The sequence below is a fragment of the Phasianus colchicus genome, chromosome 18 (genome assembly GCF_987193195.1).
Source record: "Phasianus colchicus chromosome 18, bPhaCol1.hap1.1, whole genome shotgun sequence".
In the NCBI taxonomy this organism is placed as follows: Eukaryota; Metazoa; Chordata; class Aves; order Galliformes; family Phasianidae; genus Phasianus; species Phasianus colchicus.
In genome coordinates, this window is record NC_143453.1 from 13,215,466 (window position 1) to 13,241,170 (window position 25,705).

The following is a 25,705-nucleotide window of genomic DNA, read 5'->3' on the forward strand; positions in this document are numbered from 1 at the left end:
GAAGTCTTCTGACCACAAAGCCCCGATCAGTTCCTGATCTGTAGTACAACTGCAATAGAAGTAAAACAACAGCTTTCAGAAGGATCACTCCTTCTGTCAGAATGAGCCCAACAGTGGCTCACATATGGTGGTCTGTGGGGCACATCCTCTCAGTAGCGTAGCCCTTTTACACCCTAGGAACCAGTGAGGCAACATTCTTGAGCAACAAAAGGAAGCATGACACAGTGGCACATGAAGCAAACTTGTTAAACTTCTTCCCCCAACTTCTTTCTGCTGGGATCTGATTTTACCTTACCTCCACTGCCAGTACCTTGCTTTTACCATCCACATCTCCTCAATTCATTGTTACAGTTCCACTTTGTTTGTATTAGGCAAGTTAAAGAAACTTATAGAAAAGAATAAAACTACTTTGTTTTGATGCCAAAGGCCTTTTTTTTTTCTCTTTTTTTCTTTTTCATTTTTTCACAGTTCAGTTTTCATTTTTTTTGGTTTAAACAAGAGATGACATACCTTTTGAAAAGCAGCTTTTCTGGGGTTGTTTGTGCTCTGAAAACATGCACCTGGAAATTCTAGTGCTCAAAGGAAGCTGTAGAAGATCAGTCCATAAATGATGTCGCTGCATTTGGAGAGCAGAAGATGGACTGGATTCCATTCTCAGTGATTTCAGTCTTCCCTAAAAAGGAAAATACAGACAATGTCAGCACTGAAATACAAGAGCAGACTAAAAGGCCAGGCTGCTTCTTGCTCTTTAACAAGATCTTTAACAAGTGCCTTCCCCCACTCCTCAGTAGAGTTGATCCTACTGAGACATTCAGAAAGACAGTGTTTTGACAGCCTGATCTCAAGTTATGCAGTACACTAGCACAGATAAGAGATCTCTTAATACTGCAATGTTACCTGGCTAGGTAGTAGCAAAAGGCAAAACTTCTCCAAGCCTTCTTAACCAATAGACCTAGTCCTGTATGTTCCTTTACTGGCTTTTTCCACCTGCCTCATTTAAGGATTGAGAAAGGACAGAATTAAAGTGCATTTCTTGCATAAAAAGCAAAGCCTGGCAGTGTCTGCTGTTGGAGAGAATTAAGTTCTTCAAACAGCACTTAGGTACTTAAACAAAGGAACTGCAAACATATATGAAAATATGTACAAGTAAATGATGAAGCCTGTTACAAAAGCAAAAAAAGTTCAACCTGTGCTGTCCCATGATGGAGGCCTGTTTGGGAGTGGACAGGTAACATTCCATCTAAACTAGGACTGCCCTTATGCTGATGGAACTAAACATTTATGAAACCTGGGTTGGTTAAGAAAATTTCAGAAAGGGTCTTTTATATCTATACACCCTTGATCATTCATTTAGCTTTTTGTGCCTTGGTGCCTGCTACAGCCGAAGCATTCCAAAAGGCAGCTGAGGGGATAGCTGTTTTAGAAGTGCGCATAGCAGTAAGGAGAGTTAGCAAACTTGTATCAGGCTGCTCTAGGCTTTATCCAATCAAGTTTAGAAAATCTCTAAGTATGAAGCTTTCATACACAATGACCCTACTACAGGGGGAGCCAACAATGTAATTATGTGTGGGCACACTGACTGCAGAGGCCCAGGGGTCCTGAGATGAAGAAAGACAACTGGTTACTGGCTGGGCGTTATGTTTGTTTCCCAAGGTCTGTACAAACCATGCTGCCAAACATATGTGGTGTGCACATTAGATAATACTTTGGAAAAGTTTTCCCTCTAGAGGCTCATTCTGCGCTCATAGTTTCTGCTGCTATGCATCCAGCCAGCTTTCCTTCTTCCTTAGCTCTGGAATTGTAACTGAAATTGTGCAGAAGTCAGCCCACATTAAGAGGCTTCAAGGGATCATCCTTTTGTTCAGGAGTGGCTCTACGTGATGCTAAAAGCAAGGAATGGATCCTGAGCATCAGGTGTGGCTCACAGCAATGAGTGAGAGAGGTCTGAGAAGCTCCGCAGTGCTGAAAGTAACATATTCACCTCTTCTTCTCTAGGCAAGCTGAATCTCAGTTTCTTTATTTACTTTTACAATTTAAGTTACAGGGAAATCCACACTCAGAAAGTAACAGTAGGAAGAATTCAGTTATTGCCACCATATCTGCATCCCCTGTGCTTTTAAGAATATGGGAGGGTTCAACTTTCCTCTGATAAATGGGTGAAGGGAGAGGCCAGGGATTGCACATGTATTCAGATGCTGCAGTATGTTCTACTGGCTCTGAAACACTTAGTTATAGTAGGGCTTAGAGCCAAATACAACTTGAGCCATTCCTTCTCCTCCCCCACTAAAGAATGATCTCTAAGCTCTAGACCCTCATCTCCACCCAAAATCACTGCCTTGGTTTATTTTATTCTTTTTTCATTGTTTCCTTTTTAATCACTTCTAAGCTAAGCTTTTGTTTGCCAAGTTTTCAGCCTGGAGCAAATTTTTACAGTCAGATTATAACCTCCTATCCTCTCCCTTGAAAAAAGGTGTTTTAATGAATATGCTGCTGTCCCACCCATTATTTACCTTGCTGCTGGGAGGCAGGGGAGATGATGGCAAGCTTTTAAATTTCAGCATTTAAAATTCTGTTTTGCAGACATGGGCACACATCTGGTTAAATCATTTCCCTCATATCTTGGCTCAAAATCCTTGGCTGAGGCATCTCATGGCAGCAGATGTGTCTAGAGAGCGGAGAGGGAGAAAATAAAGGAGACAAAGTGGTTAGGTTTCTCAGAAAGGGAACGATTGCGGTCTCAAATACAACAAAATGCCAGGACTGGAGAGCTGGGTCTCTCAGCATGTTACAGAGTTTCAACTATTCAGGATGATATTAACTCACACTTGAGAAGCCCTCTTCTAAAGGGCAGGCTGAAAAAGGCAGAAGACTGCTGAAGCCAGTGCCTTCCACTGAATGGAGAAATGAGAGTCTGAAAACATACTATAACCTGGAGCCACACAGGGATTTGGACACTTCTCAGGGATTTCAGTTTCCACATTTAGAACCCAGTAAAAGCCTGAAAATCCTTGCTGAACTGCCAATGAATTCCCAACACCATTTTGAAGCCAGGGAGGCTCTGGAGAAGACATTTCAAAGCAAGCAGCTTCATCTCCTCAACTGCCTGCTTTACCAGTAGGATCCAGTCCCCTGTCCTCGCCCAGAGCATGCTTAGAAGAGTTATCTGTGGTCTAAGATGGGGCACAGTAGCACAAACAAGGTATATCTGATGGGAAATTCCCTGTGGATGTGTCAGACCAGGGCTGAAAGTCCTTCACTGGATTAGAGATGTTTCTTGTACAGAAACTGGTGCCCAAATTGCTCTGGGTTAAGATCTTTCATTCAAGTTTTGTCACTTCTCTTACACTCCTCCCACAAGATCAGTATCACTCCCTCTCCTCAGGTACTGTTCCATGTTAAGAAGATATCTTGATATCTATCTTGATATCTTCACACACACTGATACTGGCAACAAGTGATATGAGAAAACAAGGCTGTTCACACACCAAGCAAGTTGAAATGGAAAGTTTCAGAATCCACGCTCATTGATTCCTTTTGCTAAACTAATATATTGGTAATACATTGATTCCTACTGCTAACCAGACTATATCATGCTAGGCTTTAGACTACTCTGTGCACAGATCTTCTAGAAAGGCTATTGACTGAGAAGAATGAACAGTGTTTACCATAACATAAAGGCCAATCCTGGTACGAAGCATTCTCTGCAAAGTGGGAAGCTGGACCCAGAACTAACTTTGAAGTTGAAGTCAAACTTCGGGTGTGAATAGCCATACAGAAGATGGTGCATCCCATGATCTGGGAAGGTTTAGAGACAAGAAAACCACAGGATAAAATACATCTCTGTTGTCTCTTGTCTTCCCCTGTAAGTTAGAATCTAAGTGAGGGAAAGCAAGGGGAGCTTCTTGCTACAGGCTAGCTTTCATAGAATCACAGAATCACAGAATCACATGGTTGGAAAGGACCTACAAGATCATCTAGTCCAACTGTTCTCCCATCATCATTACTACCACAAGCTACTAAACCATATCCCGTAGCAGAAATTTCAGTGTCGTATTAACTCCTACTGGTGCAGGGATGCACAGAAACTGGACAGAAAGGTACCTTCTCCTTGCTCCAAGTCTACAATCCTAGACTGAAATTTTTACAGATTTAAAGATTGCCTTCATACACCCCCATAGTCACTGTTGCACTTTGTTCCAGGCCTTCATTAGCCTTAGTCCTAAGTCATACTGTAGTTAAAAATCTTGACATTTTGTCCCTTATGCCCTGGATATGGAGAATAAATACCCATCATCCTTGTATTACTTGTATTGCCCCTCCAGCTCTTTACCACTTCAAGATGCTATCACATTTCTCCCTCATTCTTCTTGTTTAAGAGCTTCAGGCTCTTTCTGCTCTTCTCATCTAAACTTCCAGATCCTCTTCTCATACCTTAAGGCAAACACCAGGCTTTCTGCCTCAGCAGAGAATGGCACAGGAATACACGGTAGGGTTGATTTAAAGAAACTGCTTCTCCCTCCACTCTCAGTGCCCCAGTGACGTGCCAAGATCTTAAACTCCACTAATTTTACTTTGCCAGACTTGTCAAAGAAACAATTACATGGGTCTCTGCCTTTGGGTCCTCCATTCAAAGTCTCTAACACTTCAAAGATGCATGCACTTGATTAGCTTAGAGCTGCTCATTCCAACACGATGAGTGAGCTACAAACAAAGAAGGAAGGCTGAGATAAGCACGTTCTTGGGAGGGTTGTTGGAGAACAGCATTCACAGGCCTTATTTCTCCTCTCAGGTGAAAAATTTTACATACCATGGAAACTTGCAATTTTGCCTCTTGTCTAAAGTCTGCATTTTCCCTGGAATATTTATGCTTTTCCTACATTTCCTCTCAATAATTCTAATTGATCTAATCAAGCAGAATTATTTTGATATTAATCAACACTTTTGTGGTTCGTATTACCAATGGGAATGTCAGCAAGACTGACAGGGTTACCTTTGGAATTTGCCACATATTAATCAGAGCTCAGCTAACATGGTCGGGCTGGGGTGGAGCTCATTTTGCTTTGCACATGGGAGATGGCTTGTTTGAGAGTTGGGAAACTGAGGGTGGTGGAGTTCCCTCTCCATCTCATTCAGAGATCTCGAACAGCTGCCCTGGCAGCCCTCAGATATCTCTTCCCATCTGTGCCTATTTCTTTGCTTTCATCATCTCTTTCCATTATTAAACTGTCACATATTACTCTCTGCATCAAGCTAGGAGGGCCTGCATAACCAAGTGTAAGCTCACAGTCCTGACTCGGTGACAAAGGGAGTGACAAGCTGCTCCTACAGGCCACTCTACTGAGGGAGGCAGAGATAATCGCTCTGAGCCCTGCGACAGGGTTCCAGGAAAGAGACTGGTTCTGGAAACAGAGGCATATTAGACTTGCAGAAGCAGCTGGGATACAAAGTAGGCACATCTAGCCAAGTGAGAGAACAAAACCAAAGTCATTTTTCTCTCCTTAAAATTTTGCACTGTTGTCACCCAGCACAGATAAATGGTTAAACACAATTGGTAATGGAATAATTAGACATAAAAAAGGCAACAAAGGTAAAAATATAGCTGCACCATCATATCCCCAAGATAGCAGCATGTATTTGTCATGAGTAACTCTATGGAGTAATGGGATGCAGCATTGAGCAGAACTGGGCTTGGACAGGGAAGGAGCATTGCTCTTCTAGGACAGAATACTGAATACAGAAAAGCCAAAACGTTGGCATTCATTTCTAAATCTGTCCTGCCTGGCTGGCTAAAGAATTAATGCTAGAATATAAAGTGCTAAAGGCACAAGATCATACCCAACCCATACAGTTTCCTCTGCTTTGATACACACAGAGAATATGTAATTCCATCCACTTCAAACATTGCACGTATGTACAGAAGAGCCTGCAAAACAAGGCCCTCGAAGTCTCAGTAGAAATTGTAAAATGGAGCTCCTAGGTCATAAACCAAGATCTTGCATCAACCGTTTACCATTTATTTGCAGGAATAGGATTAACTGAAAATTCAACACCTACTCCATAACTTCTCACATAGCATATGGAAAAACCTATCAACTGGTGTCTCAAAGACCAGGTGTGAAATTCCTACTTCTCAACTTATTCCAGCAACTGCTCTGATGAAGGAACATCTCAGAAAACACACTGTTTCACAAGTCTGCTTTGCACAGGTCTGGCTTCCAAAATCAAATTCCCTCTATCGATGCCATCTTCTTCACATTAAGCAGAGCATGTAGTCTTCTCTTTAGAAAGAAGGCTATGGGTTCTCCTTGAGGCAGCTTGCTCCATGAAGGTCCACCCAAAAGATAAAATGAAAACCAAAAAAAGTCAACATAAAATAGAGACTCAACTTAGCAAAACTGCTGCTGATGTTCAGGAGCAGAAACCACATGCCTCTTGCCTGAATAATTTCCAAGCCATAAATGATGTTTAATGTGGAAAAAGTCATAAATGTACAAAAGTTACTTCTAAAACTAAAAACACAGCATTTCTTACTTATGGCTTTGATAAATAAGTGTTTTGTATTCTGGCGCTATGCTTGCCATTCTGAAGGACCTTTTTGCTAGGTGAAAAACAGTGGCACTGCATGTCAGCATGACCACTGGCTCTGCAGTGTCCTTTTAGGAAGAGTGCCCTTCCATATCCTGGCACAGACTATTTCTGTTGACTGCTCAGCAAAATGGAGCATGTTGTCCTTCCACCAGCGGTATATCACAAGAAAATTAAACAATACTACAAAGAATTTAAATTTTGCTGTCCATTATGTTCTTCTATGCTCTCAGTTTTAGCTATCTTCCAGTTACATGTTCTCTACTGTCTGTCCAACCCAGCAAGAGACAATGCATGAAAAATTACACACCAATCAGAAGCAGCTCCCATAAACGAAGCATACTGAAGTATTTCTAAGGGACACGGGAGTAAAAAAAAGGATGCTTTGCTGTCCTCTCCATTGCTGTTCATCTGCAGACATTTTAAGTGTGTTCTGCATTCCAAAACTATATTTAAAATAAAGCTTTTAAAGTAAACAGCTTGCACTGTGTGCCAAGATTGCTTTAATGCCAAAACAGAAAATACTGCTTGTCTGGCACATGCATCACTTTCCAAGCAGGAAATCCAACAAAGCATTTAACACAGCAGACATCATTTGATAGTCTCAACTATGACGCCCACTTGGCACTGGCAGTAAGCAGTCTTCCACAAACTGGATCCAAAAATGATGCTTGCCTAACTTGTTATCATGCAAAACATTAATGGGAGTAGTTTCCTCTTTTGAAGTCCAATGGAACTGGAAACGTAGGCTGAAAATGCCTGGTACGTATCCACGTAGAAAGCTGAGAACCACCCTTTCACGATGGAAGCACACAAAATAACACTTGGAAGCAAAGCTCTTCAGTCTTTTCTGTTCTGTCACATCTACACACAGTGCTGAAAAATTCCACTGGGAGCTAAAGTCATTGGGAATAGAGATAAGTCAATGAATATTTTATATATTTATTTGACTAGCTAGAAGAGGTCAGCAAGCCTGTAGCTGCCTGGTCAGACCTCTGAAGACAACTAGTGGCTCATCTGCAGGCCACAGTTTTTGACTAATGCTATCTGAGCCATTTTCTGTTTCTCTCACTGCTTTACTTTCCAGGTTATGTAATCCTGAAGCTTTTCTTTTCAAAGGTTCCTTTTCTCTTTCTGCATCAGTGTGAGGCATGGGATCACATCTTCAACAGTTGTTAAAGAGCTGTATTAACCAAATGCACTGACTTTGATAAAACAGGGATAGGTAATATTAAAGCTGCTACAAAACGACATTTCTACTCATAAACACATATACGAATCCTAACAGCAGATACTTAGGACAAACAGCCTTACTATCAGCACTTGAAAAATTATAGTTTGCCTAGGCAAAGGAGGGCTGCTGAAAGAAATCCATAGCTGAAAATAATACATCATCATCATGACAATTTGTTTAAGTGTACTCCTCAGAGATTTCCTGAAGCCTTGACCTACTCATAGAAAAAGCACGATGCCTACAAATGGATCCACTGAGCATGCCCTGATAGCTGTTTTCCTCATTTCTAACAAGTGACTCAGTTTTCCTTTTTTCTTCTTGCACCTCACTCAGTGAATTGAACAGGTTTTCAATGGTTCATGGCCAAGTCTAGCCCTCTCTAAAAACACACTTTAGTTCTGCTGTTGCAGCATTTCTTCCAGGACAGGCGCCCAGTAAAGAGCTTTAGAAACCAGTGTTTACTATTCCTAAGTGGAATAATTTCTGGAAAAACACCACAACATCCATGAGTTGTTTTTTTTTTGTTTTTGTTTTTGTTTGTTGTTGTTGTTTTGTTTTGTTTTTAATATCAATCACTGTTAAGACAGTCTTGCACTTTTGATACGCCAGCATTTTACATGCCCCTCTTTTAGAGTCCAACCCTCTCGTTAGTTGCAGCTCTCTGGAGTGTGCATTGCCTTGCATCTGGTGCTCCTCAGATAAATGCAGTATTCTTCCTAGAACAATCAATTGGGAAATTGTTACTAAAACATTCCTCAAAGCCACACAGTTAGGACTAAAGTATTTCACAGGAAACATATTCCTTAACTTACCCACTGCAGCATATCTGTCTTTCCTGATGGTTGGAACTGGGAAGACCCAAATCCTCTGCATCTCAGCAGACATTTGAATCTGAACAGGCAACAGAATTGAGTGTGTCCCTTAACAGCTCATGAAGCTCTCTGTTTTTCATTGTCAAGATATTCTGCTGCTGACTTTATAAAGTTTTTTCCCCAGCATGAACAACTTCTTCATCATATTAGTGACTGCTGCTGCTGCTAGGTCAGAGACTGTATACACAGCGAAGTGTCACATACCAGATGCAGTAGGAATTAGCTTGATCTTCATGTGAATTACGTGGCACTCTTCATCAGTGTTTTTGTTTTACTCTCTTGTCATCCAATGCTGCTCTTGCTTCTTCTCCTTTTACAATGGGTCTACATCTTTAGACCATTTGTACTCCCCCAGTAATCCAGGCATGGCTTCCATGCTCATACCCGATGCTTGTTTGTAATCATCTTTCCTGATTTTCCTATCCTTTTCCCAAGAGGCTTTTTTTTTCTCTGTTGTTTTTAATTAGCTATAATATTCATCTTCCTCCTACTTATTCAAAACTCACCAATATGCTACAGAGGTGCAATATGCGACTGCTGTGGCAACAGCAACAATCCCTGAGCTGCTGTGGAATCACAAGTATTGCTGAAAGAGGTCACTGGGCAACTCCTGGCTCCTCACCTGCAGCCTGGGGCACACCACCTGAACCTGCTGTCGTGGTGCTGTTTCCTACTCATCTAAGGCAGAAGACAGACTGCAATCCTATAGACTTCAGTACAGAGAACCCTGACACAACTATTTTCTTAAATATGCTTATTCCTTCTAGACCACGCTTCCAAATGTTTTTTTAAAACAGTTAGGAATTAAGAACTCAGTGATAAGTTATTCAAATGGATGAAGATCCTCACCACTGTAATGCCGCAACTTCTTTCTCACCTGTATTCACTGAGCTTCAGCTTTAAACTACCACATATAACACATCTATTTTGTTCTGGTTGGACCATTTCATTATAAAAGCTGCACTCTCTAAATAAACATCAAAAGGTTACAGTAAGATTTGCCTTCTTTTCAGTAAATTGAACATACGGATGCTAAGATTGAGTTGGGCTTACCAAGTGCAGAATTCTCTGGCTCAAAACACAACATACAGACCAAGGGACAACAGGCATTGATACAACTTTGCATCAATAAAAACATGGGAATTATTTCTACCAGGCAATAGTGAGAGAATGGCCAGGTTATGAAGCAGTAAGGAGACAGTCTCAAACCCCAAATTTCTGAAAAGATGGAAACAATCCTTATAATCCTCAGACCAGTCTTGAAGCTTTCTAGTAAAGAAGCACAAAACTTTGTCCTGTTGCCACATGAAAATTTTTGGTGACTAAGTATGCCTGAATATCTTGTTAACAAGCTCTACAATCTTGAAAGTTGACCCTTTGCAATAAGAAGCGTGACACAGAAACAAACTCTTCAAGGAAAAAAAAGCTGCATGCCGCAAGCATTGTAACCCGAATAAAGGTGCTTTCTAAAGGGACAAAGCTGCTTGTACACAGGTGCCTGCTACAATTGCTGCTCCTTTCGTCAGTGCATAAAGTGCAAGACAGAAACACTGCTGGGAGCTGGGCAGCAATGGAGGTGGAAGTGGAAGGCTGGTCCACTCAGCCTCTCTATTTCACAACAGTTCCTGAAAATTTCTGAGTTCCAGGAGAGCTGCCCAGCTTCCTCTGAGCCACTGCCTTTGAGCTGCATTTGCAACACTGGCGGCCTGTGTATTTCAGGAATGCGAAAAACTGGCACAGTGAGGTTTATGATTCAGCCAAGATGATGTGTTGGGACATGACTGAAGTTAATTAAAAGGAGCTTAAGACAGACAGACAAAAAAAAAAGTTTGCAAGACTCCTTAAAGAGCCAATTAATTATTATTTGTGGCTGCACACGCCAGCTGGGCCACAACATGGAATCTCCCCAGCCTCACCTCAGAGCCTTTATGGAAAGCCAAAAAAAAAAGCCCCACCCATGCAGGTCAGCTTTCAGGAGCTTTGGGCCAGTATCTTTGCACTGTAGCTGGGTAAAACTTTACTAAAATCAGCAGAGTGGCATTGTTTACATCCACAGATTTAGGCTAGGTCTTAATGGTGAACACAAAGCAAGAAATAAGCAATACGTCCAGCAACAAGTCAAAACGCATGGGCTACTCCAGAGCTGGATCACCTGGTGACATTCACTGTCTGCATGCGTGGCCTGGAAAAGGAAGGACTGCCTGGAGTCAGTGTGGGAGGAGAGAAAGATGGGAATAATTTAAGCCTCTCTCTAATGCACGATAGTGATCATTTTCAGAGCTGCATGAGGCACCCACATGAAGTGAAGCAGTTTCACACACTTCCAGCCTAGTTTCCTGTAAGGAATTCAGTAAGAATTCCTTTGAATTCACAAAGATTCTAAATCAGTACATTTAAATTCTGAGTCCCGGCTCTGCAGCCGCAAATCTCCCCACCATGGGAGAGCAATGGTGCCCTCAGCGAGCAGCGCCCCAGCCTGTCCCAGGAGCAATTCACCCAGCACGGGCAGGAGCCAGCCTGGCCGCAGCCCCGCCTGGCTGGAGCACGCAGCCCTGTGCTCTGTGCAAAGGCAGCAGGCAGAGCCAGATGGCCCGAGCAAGCTGCCTGACCAAGACTTAGCAAAATTTGCAGTTTTCCTCCTCAGGAGGAACAGACCCTACTGCACCCTGACAGTAACTGACAAGTATGTTCAACAAGAGGCTGAGCTGTTAGCAGTGTGGACTTTTTACTTCTACTCACTGTCACCTCAGTGACTTATGGCGACTGCAGCCTACGTGTGACCAACACGGCTGCTCCCAGCCCAGCAAGGAGCCTCCTACCGCTGCAGGCCCTACACCTGCTCACACAGCCCTGCCTGCACGTAGACCTTGGCAGCCCCTATGGCATTTGCTGGGGTGGGGGTGGGAAGACCATGGTGTCATTTACACACAGGTTGAACAAACCAGGTGCAATCAGTTTGGGTTTGGCTGAAGAATCCTCCACCCTGTGCAAGCTATTTAACTCCTGCAGTGCCAAAGCTTTGTGCATGCCCGTGGCAATGAAAACCTTAGTTTGAAGGTTTCTCTGAAGAATTCTCTGTCATTGTTCCCCAAGGCACCACAGGAGAGGGTCAGGTCCTATTAAAGATCTTTTGCCTAAAGACAGATAGCTGCTTCTCCAGATACTATGCTCTGAAAATTAGTCTAATCTAAACTATGAAAACACATAGTAAATATAGCAAAGTCAACTGTTGCCCAGATTGCCCAGGGAAGTCCCACCTCTGGAGGTGCCTAAGGCTAGGATGGATGGGGCCCTGGGCAGCCTGATCTAGTGGTGGCAAGCCTGTCTGTTCTCCAGAGGCTGCAGCAGCGGTTCTGGTGCTGTCCTGGTGACAGAGTGAATGGCCAACAGAGAGCTGAGGAATGGCTTAAAGATCTAGTGCTTGGTTATGCTCCATACAGGCGAGGGCACTTCACTTGTAGCTAATGACTAACACCAAGGGGTGGTATGGGGACTGCTGGGAAAGCAGTAGGAGCAGTGCACCGGACTATCCCTGGACACTGGTGCATGTCTAGTCCATCTCCACCCCACTCTTAAGGCAAGACCACTGGGTCCCAGTTATCTTTGGGCTGCAAACTGCTTCCTGGAACATCCACCTTTTACCTTCCCACTCACCAAGCTGGCTGGCAGGATCTATACATCTTGTGGCTCTTAGGAAGGGAGATTTTGGGATGCAGTCTGTAGGGCTGGACAATGATCCACACCTGAGCTCAGTGTCCATGAAGTCCACTGAGGGCTGCTTATGTCCAGTCTGTTATGCTGCTTGAAATTAATACTATCATGACAAAACCTAATGATAGAAACCATATGGGAAACCACTAACTGCAGATCACTTGGGCTGAGAAGGACTTGTTTGCAGAAAGCCCCGGAACAGTGGATTTTATTTTGGTTTCTGTCTCCAGTTGTTCTTCTAACTCTTTCAAAAGGCTATATGAAGCTGGGGAGGGACCTGGGGGGAACTCCAGACTGAAAGTAGCTTAACACCTTGCTGGATCCTCGCCAAATACATTTTCACGTTAAGAACTCTGAACTAGCAGGAAAAATACTTCTCTCGACCCCTGGGGGGTCAGTGAGATACCCAAGCGCAGATGCAAGACAGGGCTAAGATCTGACATGAAAAGCCAGAGTTGCTCACCTCATTCAGGAGCTGAAGCCCAGAGAAAGGGGCACAGCTTCCAGGATAGGACAAAGCCCACAAACCCTGCAACAAAGGCTACTTTTCAGCAGCACATAAAGGAAGGAGGGCCCAGCTCTGCCCCTCCAGCCAGACTCCACCCCTCGCAGCGTGGAGGCCTTCGCAGAGCGCCAGCCACATCTAATCAGGTCTGACAGACAAGACAAGGCAGACGGCCACCCGCCATAGGCACCCCCGCCTCCACTCACCCTCAGGCTTTCCCCCAGCCCCAGGAGTGCTGCCTCAGTGGAACTGCTCACGCCAGCCCCATGGCACCACTGCTGCCCCCTGGCCCTCACCCATTCTGCTCAGCATGTACCCAGCCAAAGCCCCATGACCTGCACCTGGCACAGCCCAGTGCTGATTAAACAGGAACCGGGCAGATCCTCAACGATATGCGTTTTCCATCAGACAGAAAAAAAATCCAAACTTTCAAAGAGTTCATTTAACCATCTCTGGGACAAACAAGCCAGTGTTGGAGACATAGAACAACTCAAAGGAGTCAGACCTGTCTCATAATAGCAGGGAAGACTGAATATTTCCTAAAATCGCCTCTCCTCCACTTCCTAGATCAGGGTTCAGTATGCTCCAGAGCGTGAGTATGCTCCAGGGTGAGAATCCAGCATGGAAAGTTGAATAAGCAATGCTTAAAAGGGAGGAGGCAGGAATTCACCAAAGCAAAGAGGAGGAGGAGAGAGAGAGTGAGCAGAGGCTCTTTTTAGAAGTGTGAGTACCACTTTAGTATGCAGTAGCCAGGAAAACTGGTTGGAAGCCCCATGACTCGAGCAAGATACTCAGCCCTGGGAGCCAGAAAAAGAAAGGATTTGGCAGAAATTCCTCTGCAAAGCAAGGAATCATTTCTGCAGCAGAATATTCAGCTTGGCCTTACTGCAAACCAACCTTGCCAGCTACTTGATCATGCCATCAGAATATTAGCACTCAACTCCTCTGCTCTAACGTAGCCATGAATCTCCTCTATCCACTTCTATCTTCCATTTGGCCTCTTTTATTCAGCTCCTCACAGTCCCAGTCTTCCTGCAGTGCCCTGCGGCCATCCCAGTGCTCAGGGAACTAATAGCAGCCTGCCTACCAGACACCTGGCTGCCAGCTGCAGTGTGGCACCTACATGTCACAATACAGTAGAACTGCAGCCATCTATACTGCAGGACTCTGCTTGCATCAAGGGCTAGTGGTGCCAGCATAAGCCATAAAGGCAGTCTGAGAGCCCGGACTTGAAGAAGAGAATACCACTTCAAATAAGAAGACAAGACACCTAAAAATTTCAGTGAAGAAATGACATCCACATCCTGATTTTCTAAACGTGTCCTTCCTGAAATAATAATAAAAAAATAAAGCAGGACACTTTTAGCTTTTAAGACATTTTCCAGGGCACAGCAACACACTAAATCATCTCTAGTCACCACATCTCAAGGAAACAAAAGTATCCCTTCTAGAAAGATTATAATCAATTGCTCAGGAGCATGTGTATACTTCTCCCAAAAAGGTACAGAAAAGATAAAGCTACACTAGAGCTGTAGTCCTGTTTCAACATGTCAACTAGTAAGACTGTTGATCCTAGTCTATCTGTGAATCTGGTGGTAGAGAAGCTGAAAATTTAGAGCTAAAACGTAACTACCTTGGAAACTTCTTGTTAATGAACAAATGATTGTGTAAAATGTTTACTAGCATTCACAACTGCATTTTAATTATCCCCTCTGCTGAAAAGAAACATAAACATACCCAAATCCACTTGGAAGAGAATTAGGGAATTCTAAAATATGAAACAGAAGAAAACAAAGTTCACTTTGGACCTGATGCTTTCCACACTGGGTTTGAAGTTTCAGAGAAACAGCCCTCCAGCAACAGTTCTGTTTCGAGGCCTTCTGTTCAATAACTCCTGCTGCACACCAGACCCTGCACTCTTCCCCCTTCAAAAGAAGCGCTTACACGAGGAAGGCTTTGTACCCACTACACAAGGTGAGTGACACCAGCAGCCATAGAAGGATGTACATAAAATGGTTTTGACTATGGCTAAAGAGAATGACTGAGACACAGAAAAATAATTTCAAATTGTGTTGTTGGCTACTCTGAATTCAAACAGGTCTGTGTTTTTGGGTCTATGGCTAATATTTGCAGTCTAGCTGGGTTCTCATCCTGTCCTATGTACTTGTTCTGGCCATGAGTATAAGGCTCCTGAAAAGCACCAGGTCTGCAGGGGTTGTTCGTTCACTTGAACTCCCCTAGCAAAAACAAGAATAATAAAAAGGGAAGAAAATTGGGTGACTCGTGATTTACTTTCCAGCAGGGTATGACTATGGCAGGAGGCAGCCTGGTGAATGCCATCAGAGAGACTTATGGGGAGAGACAAAAAGTATGGAGAAATTCAACAGAAAAAGAGCAAGAAGGAAAGTTTCTAGATAGTAATGGAGTGAAGAAAAACTTTGTGGACACATCCTGGAAGGGAAGAACCAGAAGTTTAATCCCTTGGCACAACACAATAAGGACCCAGAAGGCTGACAGCTGTAGTGATGAGTGAGGAAAGAGAGTGCAGGAGACAGAGAACCGGACTCACTTAGTGATGTTGTGCCGGAGCCTGTTGTGGTTAGTCTCTGCTGCATTACTGGGGACATCGCTCTATCCTTCTACAAGCTTACAATATCCGGGAATCTTCCCCAGTAGAATTCCTGTGACTGCACAGAAGAGCACTGTGATTAAGACGAGCCACAGAGCAGCTATTTGGAGGTAAAACAACCGAACAGGTGTGATGAATATAAGCATCAAAGGATTTCAAATAGATCCTGGGCTTTGGGACAGGGACAATCTGAGAAGGAAAGGGTTCTGTAGACAAAAGGAAGGCCCTGGAAAGAGAAAATAGAAGTTCTTTGATCTGAAATTCTGCTTTATTTTAAAACAGACATATTGCAACAGAGATGTGTGCGCACACACATACAAGTTAAGTATCCACATGTATACAATTGGTTCTGGATATTCCTTCTTCCTTTAATTGGTCCCAGGTGAAGCATCAACAATCACATCTGGAAATTTTTATACAAATGGCAAGAAAGCCAATGACTTGGGTCACAAATATTTCACGCTCTTTCTTTGCCAGAAACACAGGACAAATGTGGTTTACATCTGCCTCCCTATAAATACTCACACTTGCAAGATACTCTGCTGTGGCTAATACCTCTGTTTCCACAAGCAGAACTGGTCAGCATGCCACCCTTCTCACCTAGCCTGAGTTTGGTCAGACCTGCAAATCTGGATGCCGGGTGACACCTGCAGTCCAGGTCAACTTCTCATTAGGATACATATCAAGAGATGGCAGAGACATCCTAAGTGACTTGTAGATACAATGCACAGAATCAAATTACATGGATAAGCATTTTTAAAGGCTGCTGCAACCTCAGCCTTCCAGTCTCTCCACGAACCACAGGAGAGGCACACCCAGTTTCTGCCAAATGTGCAAACTCAGCTTAGCACGCAGCAGCTCACCTTCCAAAGGAAAAAACACCAGTACCCTTCAGTTCCCCACCCTTCCTGCCTCAGCTGCTAGCAGGCTTGCTGGAGAAAGGTGGTGCTGGCAGTAGCCATGATGTTTAGCTGCTCATATTCAAGAAGAGATTGTAATGACCCTTGTCCATGATATATCAAATCACCTAACTAGTTCTGCCTGGTCTGTACTGGCGCTGCAAAATGCTATACAAATTCAATACATCTCAGTAATAATGGCCTCGCTTTCAGGCATCAAAGACAGGACTCAGATAAGTCTTAACAGTAGTGCTGTTTCCTAGCAGTAATTGTACTCAGCTTCATTTTGGGAGGAAGACTCAGAGAAAGCACAATGTCCTCAATATTGTCATTATATGGGTGCTGCCCTGGCCAAAGACACAGCTTCATTACTGTCTGTGATATCTGCGTTCTGAGGAATGCAGAAATGCACTTTTTTCTTTAGTACTAGCTGGTTCCTAGAAAAAGCACAAGATCTTTTATTCTTTGCTCTTCTGAAATGTCCTGCTAGTGTAGATGCTAGTGTTAGATCACTGCAAGAAATGCTAATTTAGAAGAACTGGAAGGTCTGCTGGATGCAGTGGAGTGCACAAGGAAGGCCCAATTGGGCAGGAATAGCTTACATACTTCTAAGGAGCCAATTCTGATCCTACCTGTGGTAACTTTGTGTTGCTGAAGGGGTAAAGAGACTGCAGACACTACCTAACAAGATCCCCAGAGGAGTCTTCCAGAGCAATCCATCTGGCAGTTTTTCATTCCTTCAACCCCTGAAACAGTGGATGTGGCAGTAGCTATTTACAGAGCTCTGCCAACCTCTGGGTAGCAAGTGTTACTGCACTGCACTCCTACAGCAGCCTTGAGTCTGCAACTATAAAACCCAGGATGATCAAGCTGTTTAGCAGACTTGGAGCAAAAAATATTCTCTCATGGAAAAGATTGCCCACAGCTCAAGACACAGATTTACCTACCTCTGAAGGGCCAGTGTTATGCTTCAAGCAACCAGAATTTGTAATGGACAAAAGTGAAAACATCTACTTTTTTTGGTTTGTTTGTTTCATCTGTGGCATGCACCTGGGGTGACTGGTTATATTTTCTCTCCTTAGAGTTTTAAAGCAAACTGCTAAGTTCTACGTATGTTCAAGCAAGAGCAGGCCACTCAAATAGAAATGCTGACAAAGATGCACATTCACTTGAAAAAATTAACATTTTTTAAATGCAATGTTTAATTAACACATACAATTTACCACAAGTCTCACTGCTGCAAGAAAAAGCTGAATATCTAACTTTTTTTTTTTAAGGATTAAATAAGTTTGATTAAAGTTAGTATCTTCAGATAACTAATTCATTACTTTTTCAGAGCATTCCATTAGCCAGGCTAAAATACATGACGCCACTAGGACCTGTCCTAGTCACTCAAGTTAAGAACATCTACAGCCTTCACAAACTGCTACCTCATTAGCCTTATTTGTTCTGGAGTTTTCCTATGAAATCCCTACACAGTTGACTGCTGGGAAAAAATCACTGAGCTGATCATTGAATTGTTGAAACCATCATGAATTGTTCAGACCATACCATTCACTAGCCCTTCAGGAGCTTTCCTGAAGCCCAGGCCAAGCTGGCCAGCATTGCTACAGGACAGAGATAGCACAAAGGACTAAGAAACTGAATCAAGTGAGAGCACAAATGTTTGGAATCCTCATTCTGAGTACTGATGGACACTGCTGTGCTTTGATTTATTCTCTGTAACCTTTTTAAGGGCACACATTAAAATGACCTCTCCACGTGTCTCCACCAGTGCTCATCTGGTATGCAACAGGTGTGAGGCTGTTGCTGTTCTTAACATCTTTTAAATGTTCTACCAGATGAAGAAATGAATTCCCTTTGTTCCTCGGAGATGGAGTTTCTTTCATTTCCTGCATAAGGATGCAGTCCACACTTCCAGTAGAGGGAACAGATGATGTAGGCCTAGAGGCTAAGGGTGCATTTGCATGGCGTGGGTTATCAAGTGTTTCTGCATTATTAATCATTTATGCCCATTGGGCTGTATATGTCTGGTAACAGCAGTACATCTCTGGGGGTGTGCTCTGTTTTGCAAGAGCTCAAGAGACGAAAACCATGCTTTCAAATCCCTTTGCTCTCAAGCCCATGGACATAGTCTCCTTAAAATCAAAGCTGAATGAAAGGACCCTGATTTTGGCTTATTTGCATATGTGATTATGTAAATCATCCTACCATTTCTTATCCCATGGCAGCAGACTTGCCATGCTAGGCTGCAGAAGAGCCTCCAGGTCTGTGCCACAGTGGAGAAGATTGGATTATAGAAATGGACACATGCCTGAGAACAGGTCCTAGCTGCATATTCACAGCTCATCAGCAGGCTCATGAATTTAACCCTTCGCTATCAGAGAAGTAGGGTAGAAGAAAGCATTGCAGCAACCATGGAGAATGCTTAGATATAACAGACGCCTTTGTTTGAATATGTTTAAGGACAAACAGTAGAAGCATTCTTTGCCTGTTGCGTGCAAGAGGGTTAATGATCTTAAGCCACCCGCTTCAGCATGAAGTCTCCAGAAATCAAAATGGTGAAAGATTTCCAGTCCCAGGATCATCACAGGGTGAAATGTCCCATGTACATACCATGCCACCTCATGGTGTGGGTGCACTAACAGCTTGTGCCGCAGCAGCATGCACGCTGGCTGACTTGTGAGATGTACATCCTGCATCGCTGCAGAGCTCCTTTACATCCCTCTGCTACCTTCAGGCCTCCACCCTTCCAGCTGCCTCCCTACCTACACACGGAGCACTCACAACAATGCTAGCTGTACTGCCCAGTTGTGCAGGATGCCACAGCCCAGTACCTCCTTGCTCTTTTACAGTAGATTTTACAGATACATCAGTGCAGCAGCACTCCTACAGTTAATGCAACCCCAGACCAGAATATCTGAGCATCTGTAGGAAGTGGAACATTTTTAATGCTGTGAGGAAAGTGCTGCATGGACAATAGAGACAGAGAAACCAGGCTCCATCAAGTGAAAGTAGAAGCACTGTTCAGGGACACGTGGAAAGTGCTGAGTAGTCACAAGATGTATTTTGCAAGCTCTAAATAATCTCTTACTAGGGCTAATAAGACACTTTTCACAAAAAGAGTGTGAAAAATAACAAAAGGAAAACATAATTGCCATTTCTGGAGAACAAGGCCCTTACGAAACAGTCATCTCCCAAGGACTCATTTTAAACCAGCAGTAACTTCAAGGGCTTCAAGAAACACTCTGAAGCAAAACTAAGTATCTGGATTTCTCTTGGTTCTGAGAACTAAACTCAGGCTAAGTTTTGGCCAAGATTACTCAGCTTTTAAAGCCAATACAGCCCAAACTAAAATTTTCAAATCAGGGCAAATTAAGTGGATTTGGCTGAGTTTTCTTTGGAGGGATTTTGCACGTTTTGTTAATCATGCCAGGACTAGGGGAATTTCACCAACACTGTACATTGATCAAAACCACTAACATCTCTTCAAGTGATGATGTTTTTACCCACCCTAGGGCAGTTACCCTACCCTATTCTTTGTAAACATCTGAAAAAGCAAACTGACATGCATTAGCCAACACATGATAATTCCAACTAAACTTCCTACTGCAAGCAGGAACCAGGTGGGAACAAACAGTAGAGTCAAAATCAAAATTAGTAAAATGGCAGTATTAAATTTAACCCTAGCTGTCCCAGATGGACCTTACTTTGAATATCTGCAGTTTGAAATGTAAAAACCAAGTCACTTACAGGACTCCACATTCTCCTAACTCAAACTTCAGCTTTGATGCTCCTCAAAGGCAAGAACAAATGTACAAAGCTAGAGCATCTGGATCGTATCTGTGCTCTAATCCTGCAGTTCAGATGCCAGCTTCCTCTTCTGTGGTAGAAATCCATCTGCAAATTCATGCTCAGAAAAAGGAGATCAAGCAAACATCAGCTTTTTTTCACTGTTTGAGAATTAATACCAGGGTTTTGCTGTGGGGTTACTTGCACCCCAGCTGCACTGCTTTAGCTATGGCACCATACTGATTCTGTGGTCAGAGGGATGACACCAATAGAACAACATCCATATAGCTCCAGCACTATATTCTATAAACTATTCTGGCAACTTCTAAGATGATTACTAACCTTCCACTCATTTGTGTTTGTTTCCTCACAGTGGAATTCAGAGTATGTGGTGGTGGAGTCTAAACAGACTTAGAGGCCTGCACATGACTGCCAGTCACAGCCACTCCAGAAAGAGAAAGCAACGAGAAAGAAGGAAGGCAGCTGCGGGAAAGAACATTCACATGGACAAAGCCATCCAGATGAGTGCTGCAAGGAGGAGCAGGGTGTTGAGTTCAGTGCATCCTTAGGAACAGAGACTGGAAACAAGAAGTGCTTGGATGTGCTCAGCAACAGCCCTTTGAGCTAGCTGCTGGCAAAAACCATCAGTGGCAGCATTCACACATCCTGTTTCTCCTTCCTCCATTTTGAATGACCCCAGCAGACCTGTGCCTTTTTAAGGTATCAAAGCCTACACGTGCACTATCTCTCTTCTCTTAGGTCTCTTCAGGAATGGACATGGACCTCCCCTGTTGCCTGTATGTGAATCTCACTATCTCTTGCAGTCAGGATCTGACAAACAGGTGGGACTGCTGCTGTACTCAACAGAGATTGTGCACAGCACTCCAGATCACCATCTGGAAAGGTGGATGCTGACTGCTGGAGGCCTCTATTTCCATAGAGAGGACTAAGGCAGCTCTTGTCAGACTGACCAAGAGCTTCATGCCCTAATAGTAGGGCACTCTTCTACTCCCCTGTTCTCCTTCCTCCCCCTCCCTGGGGGTCCTGTGGCACCAGATAAAACAGCCCAAGGTCACAGCATGCTTTGTCTGGAAAGCTGTTGTAGCATCCATAGTGCCCTGTCCCCAGCCCAAGCTATCAGCACCTTGCTGATGCAACGCATTCAGCCCAAGCCAGCCCAAGGTTAGGCTCCAGCAAAGTCTTCCCATCCCTGGCTGGCTGTCTCCCACGTGGCAACATATAGTACTGTTCACTGACTATTGGCCCAGCCCAAAATTGTTTTTATTAGAAAACACTGAGGCAAGCCTTTCCAAGTCTCAGAAGAATCATCTTGTAAAGATTTGGGCTTGAGATGCCAAATGATTGCTGCTTTGGCAGAGTCTGCACATTCATTTTTTATTGGTCACAAACGCTTTCCAGATGCTGGCATGCTGGCTGCAGATTGCAACTCTGGGGACTTGGCTTCCAGCCCTAGTCACTTTGTTAAACTCTTGACCTGCTGTGGGTTAAAAGAAGCAGGGAATGAGACTGAGTCACCATGAGGGCACTGCTAAGAGAGAATGCACTGCACAGCAGAGACCCATTTCAGAAGTTTTCTGTGCTCAGCTGGCATGGAAAATATTTAAGGTGGTCCACAGCAATCCAGTACTACTGCCAGAGATGGTGAGAAGTACATGCAGCATAACACCAGTCTGAGGTTTAGGAGCAGAGACAGAGAAGCTGTCCTAACTGCTGGATTTTCCACACTTCAGCTCATGCACTTTCCATCTTATTCCCCTCTACACAAGTGAATTTCTCATCCCTGTTCCAAGACTAAAGTGATCCTCTGAGCCAGAGCCATGTGCAACATCAGAATGAAAGCTGAAGCCAGGAAACCTTCCTTGGGTTCAGGTTTCATGACAAGCCTGAAACTTGTTCATGGAGGGAGGTTTGCATATCTTTGGGGGAAAAAAAAAGGCTTTCTGGATTTTGAGTTGCTACAGGATGTCCCAAATAAGGGAAAAAAAAGAGAAGTTAACAAGCAGAAGGAAACACAATTTTAATTGAGCTGCTTGATACTTTTTTCACTGAAAAAAATTCCCTTTGAAAAACACAGCTGTTAGAAATAATTGTTGTTGTCCCCCCCAGTGTAGGGGATTTTTTAAACTAACATTCTGCCTTTTTTTATATACTTCTCAACTGAAACTCTTTTGCAGTAGATAACTTTCTTTAATCTCAGTTTTCAAGAAGAAAACGTTCTCTCAATTCCAGTTCAAAGAGAACTCTACGAGCTGAAACAAAATTTTTCATTCTGCCTTGAAACATCCAGCCAAAAGAAGTGTTTCAGAGAAGTACTTCCATTCAGAAGTTCTGAACAGGAAAGAAAACGGTTCCTGGCTAGCTCTGCTGACCTAGACAACCCTGTCCTCCTTGGCTGTGCTCCCAGCCATGGAGCTTTGAGGGGCAAGTTCCTGGGCATGGCCCCTGCCCAGGACATCACCTCAAGCTCTCATCTGTGCTCTGCCCATTTCTGTAACAGAATGCTGCCTGAAGCATAGCCCTGAAAGCTCCAGGTCTCTCCGCAAGGCGCAGATAATGAACTGCACTGCTGCGGATCCCAGACGGAACAGTGGACAGGACAACAGTGCAAGGTGCAGACAAGTGCTGGAGATTCACAGAAATTAAGCAACTCCCCTGCTCCTCACAAAATGATGTGGTGGTGCCAGTAGTTGCTGATACTTATTCTGCTACTGCTTCAGCTCCAGGAAAACTGGGCAGAGGTCAGAATTGCTGCCATCCATCCGTGTAGCTGGAGTTGGAGATTTTCAAGCCACAGGATGCTCAGGAATGCGAGGGGCCTAACTGCTCCTTTTACTAGTTAATCTCTAAGCTGTCTTCAGACCTCCTTGAAAGCTCAACATCATCCATGGGCAATCAGGACCTCAGAGAAAAGAGGGCTACTACAGAGTCTTGAGCAACACAGGGAGGAGAGAGTGGGCCAGCACTCCCCCAACCTTCAGCAGCCACTCCAACACAAGCCAAAGGCAGGGGATACAGCAGGTAAGCTGCTGTCTGTCTTTTTGTACTAATTCTCCCCAGAAAAGACCAGCTCACAGCAATCCTGCCTGATGATCTGTTCAGCATACAGAAAGCTTGGTGCTCCTGAGACGCACTGGGGAAGGTTTTATCACATGGAGCTGGTCCGGTGATACTAATTAAATCAACAGGGTAGAACTGGGGGCTTTCTTGAGTAAGTGTTGCCACTTGAGCCAAATCATACCTCACAGCACAGGCAGGTGTGCTCCAGAGAGCCCTGCCAAACTTGTTTCACTTGTGATACTAAGGCCAATTCCAGCACAACTTACAGAGATTAATAAAATAGTGGAGCAATCCAGAGTAAGCCCAAAGCCTTTCAGGCTCAGCCAAGTGGAAATCCAGTCTGACTCCCCACTCAAAAGCAAACTGAGAAAAAGAAAGTTTTACATAATAATCTATCCAATGTTACAGCAGACAGGGTTTCTCCAAGGACATTATGTAATGTCTCGTAAGGGCTTTTAGACGAATTATCAGGAAACTTGCACAATTACTAAAGAGAAAAACAGAAAAACAGGTGAGCAGTGGGTGTGAGAATACACATCTCTGCCTGTTGTACATGAGCAGCAGCAGAAGTAATTCAGAATCAGTGAGATAGTACTGGAGATAGGCTTATGCTATCTCCATAGCTGACATGCTGCAAAGCTGCTTAGATCTGACATTTGGTCCACGCGTCTTCCCCTGAGCACAAGGGAGAACCCTTCCACAGTGCTCTGTAGAGGGACAGGTGCCCTGATGTAGGTTTTCTGCCCTCTTCTATCTTTAGGCCTTTAGACCAGCAAACACTGTCCTAGGACCAATCACTTGTGCCACATGGACACAAAGCAGAGCCCTTGGCTTTTTCCTCTCCTATCATCCAAGATAGAAATGATGAAAACAGACCAGATGAACTCATGCTGCACAGATGCTGACATTTACTCACGTGCTACTGAGAACTGCTGGGACACAGGATGAGGACATGCAAACATTGCTGTACATGAGTTCTCTTAAACTCATTTCCAAGCAAGAGGGGCAAAGAAAAACAACAAAAAACATTGCTTCATTTTGGAAGTCTGTTCCAGAATCTGTCTCCTCTGATGGTTAGGAACCTCTTAATTACCAGTCTAAAGTTACTACTGGCTAGATGGTACTCATCTGTTCTTGTGTTACCAGTGTTGCCTTTAGTTTAAGCAGTTCATGAATCCTTAGAGTTGGAAGGGATCTCCGTAGGCCATCTAGTCCAACTGCTCTGCAATGAACAGGGACACCACAGCTAGATCAGGCTATCCAGCCTACAGGGACGGAGCATCAACCACATCATTGGGCAACCTGCTACAGTGCCTCACCACCCTCACTGTGAAAGGTTTTTTCCTTATATCTAACCTAAAACTACCTTATTTGAGTTTGAAATCATTTCTATCACCACAGACCCTGCTCAAGAGTCCGTCCCCTTCTTTCCTGTAGCTCCCCTTTAGATACTGACAGGCTGCTATCAGGTCACCTCGCAGCTTTCTCTTCTCCAGGCTGAACAGCCCCAGCTCTCTCAGCCTGTCATCATAGGAGAGGTGTTCCACTGATGGATCATATTGCCCTCCTTCCTTGGTCATTTACTGCCCCCCTCTCCCCCTCTCCAGCCCTGGTGTATTTATAGAGATTCTCTCCACCTTTCATTTTGCAATACAAATTGAGCATAGACTTATCTGATGGCTTTTATATTTACTTTTGCCGTAGGCTAGTCTGTATTTGTCCAGTTTCCGTATCCGAGCGGGGAGCTTTGTTTTTACATTAGCACGGTCCTTTTTGCATGGCACTGAAGAGGTACATCATACATTCCTCAAATGAATGAATGCTCTATTGCTATACTGAGTGCTTTGCAATAGAACAAACACAGGAAGAAAAATCTATGAAGTGCTATCACAACAGTGATTACTGATGCAACAGACAGATTGAGTATACAGAAGGTAACAGAAGAATAAGGTGGATGGTACTGAGAGCTGTTCAAAAGAGAAAAGAATAGGCACTTGGCAGAATAAAGAAGAATTAACTTCCAGGCATGTGGAGAGACCTAATACTGCTTAGGAGCAAGCCCCTAAGCAACAAACCAATGATGGATTGCAGTAGAATGAACTTTTCCTATAGAGTAGAAAAAAAAAACACAAATGTTCCCAAAATTTTTATACTAAAATTGCTTTTCAGCAGACAGCTCTAGTAATTCCATGTATGAAATCATGAAACCGTACCACAGCAAACTTAAATCCCCAGTATTCTCTTGTGATTGCAGGTATCACAACCGTACAGTGACCGAACCAGCCAGACCAGTGAAGGAGAATGCCTTCTGGGTGAATACATGCAAGTCTCACACAATGGTGGGATGAGATAGGAAGGCTTTGTATTGTCTCCTTCTGGTTCCATAATGCTTTTCAGTGC

The 25,705-nt window shown here is 43.7% G+C and overlaps 1 protein-coding gene across 1 annotated transcript in view; it reads right to left on the reverse strand.

Moving 5' to 3' along the window:
• Window positions 1-510: 510 nt before the first annotated feature.
• Window positions 511-25,705, reverse strand: part of PI4KA (phosphatidylinositol 4-kinase alpha) — a 142,172-nt gene continuing 116,977 nt past the window's right edge. The window contains exons 56-57 of the transcript XR_016458724.1: window positions 2,511-2,665; window positions 511-673 (exon numbers count right to left, since the gene is read on the reverse strand). The gene's annotated coding sequence lies outside the window, so the exon portion shown is untranslated. The remainder of the gene's footprint in view (window positions 674-2,510; window positions 2,666-25,705) is intronic.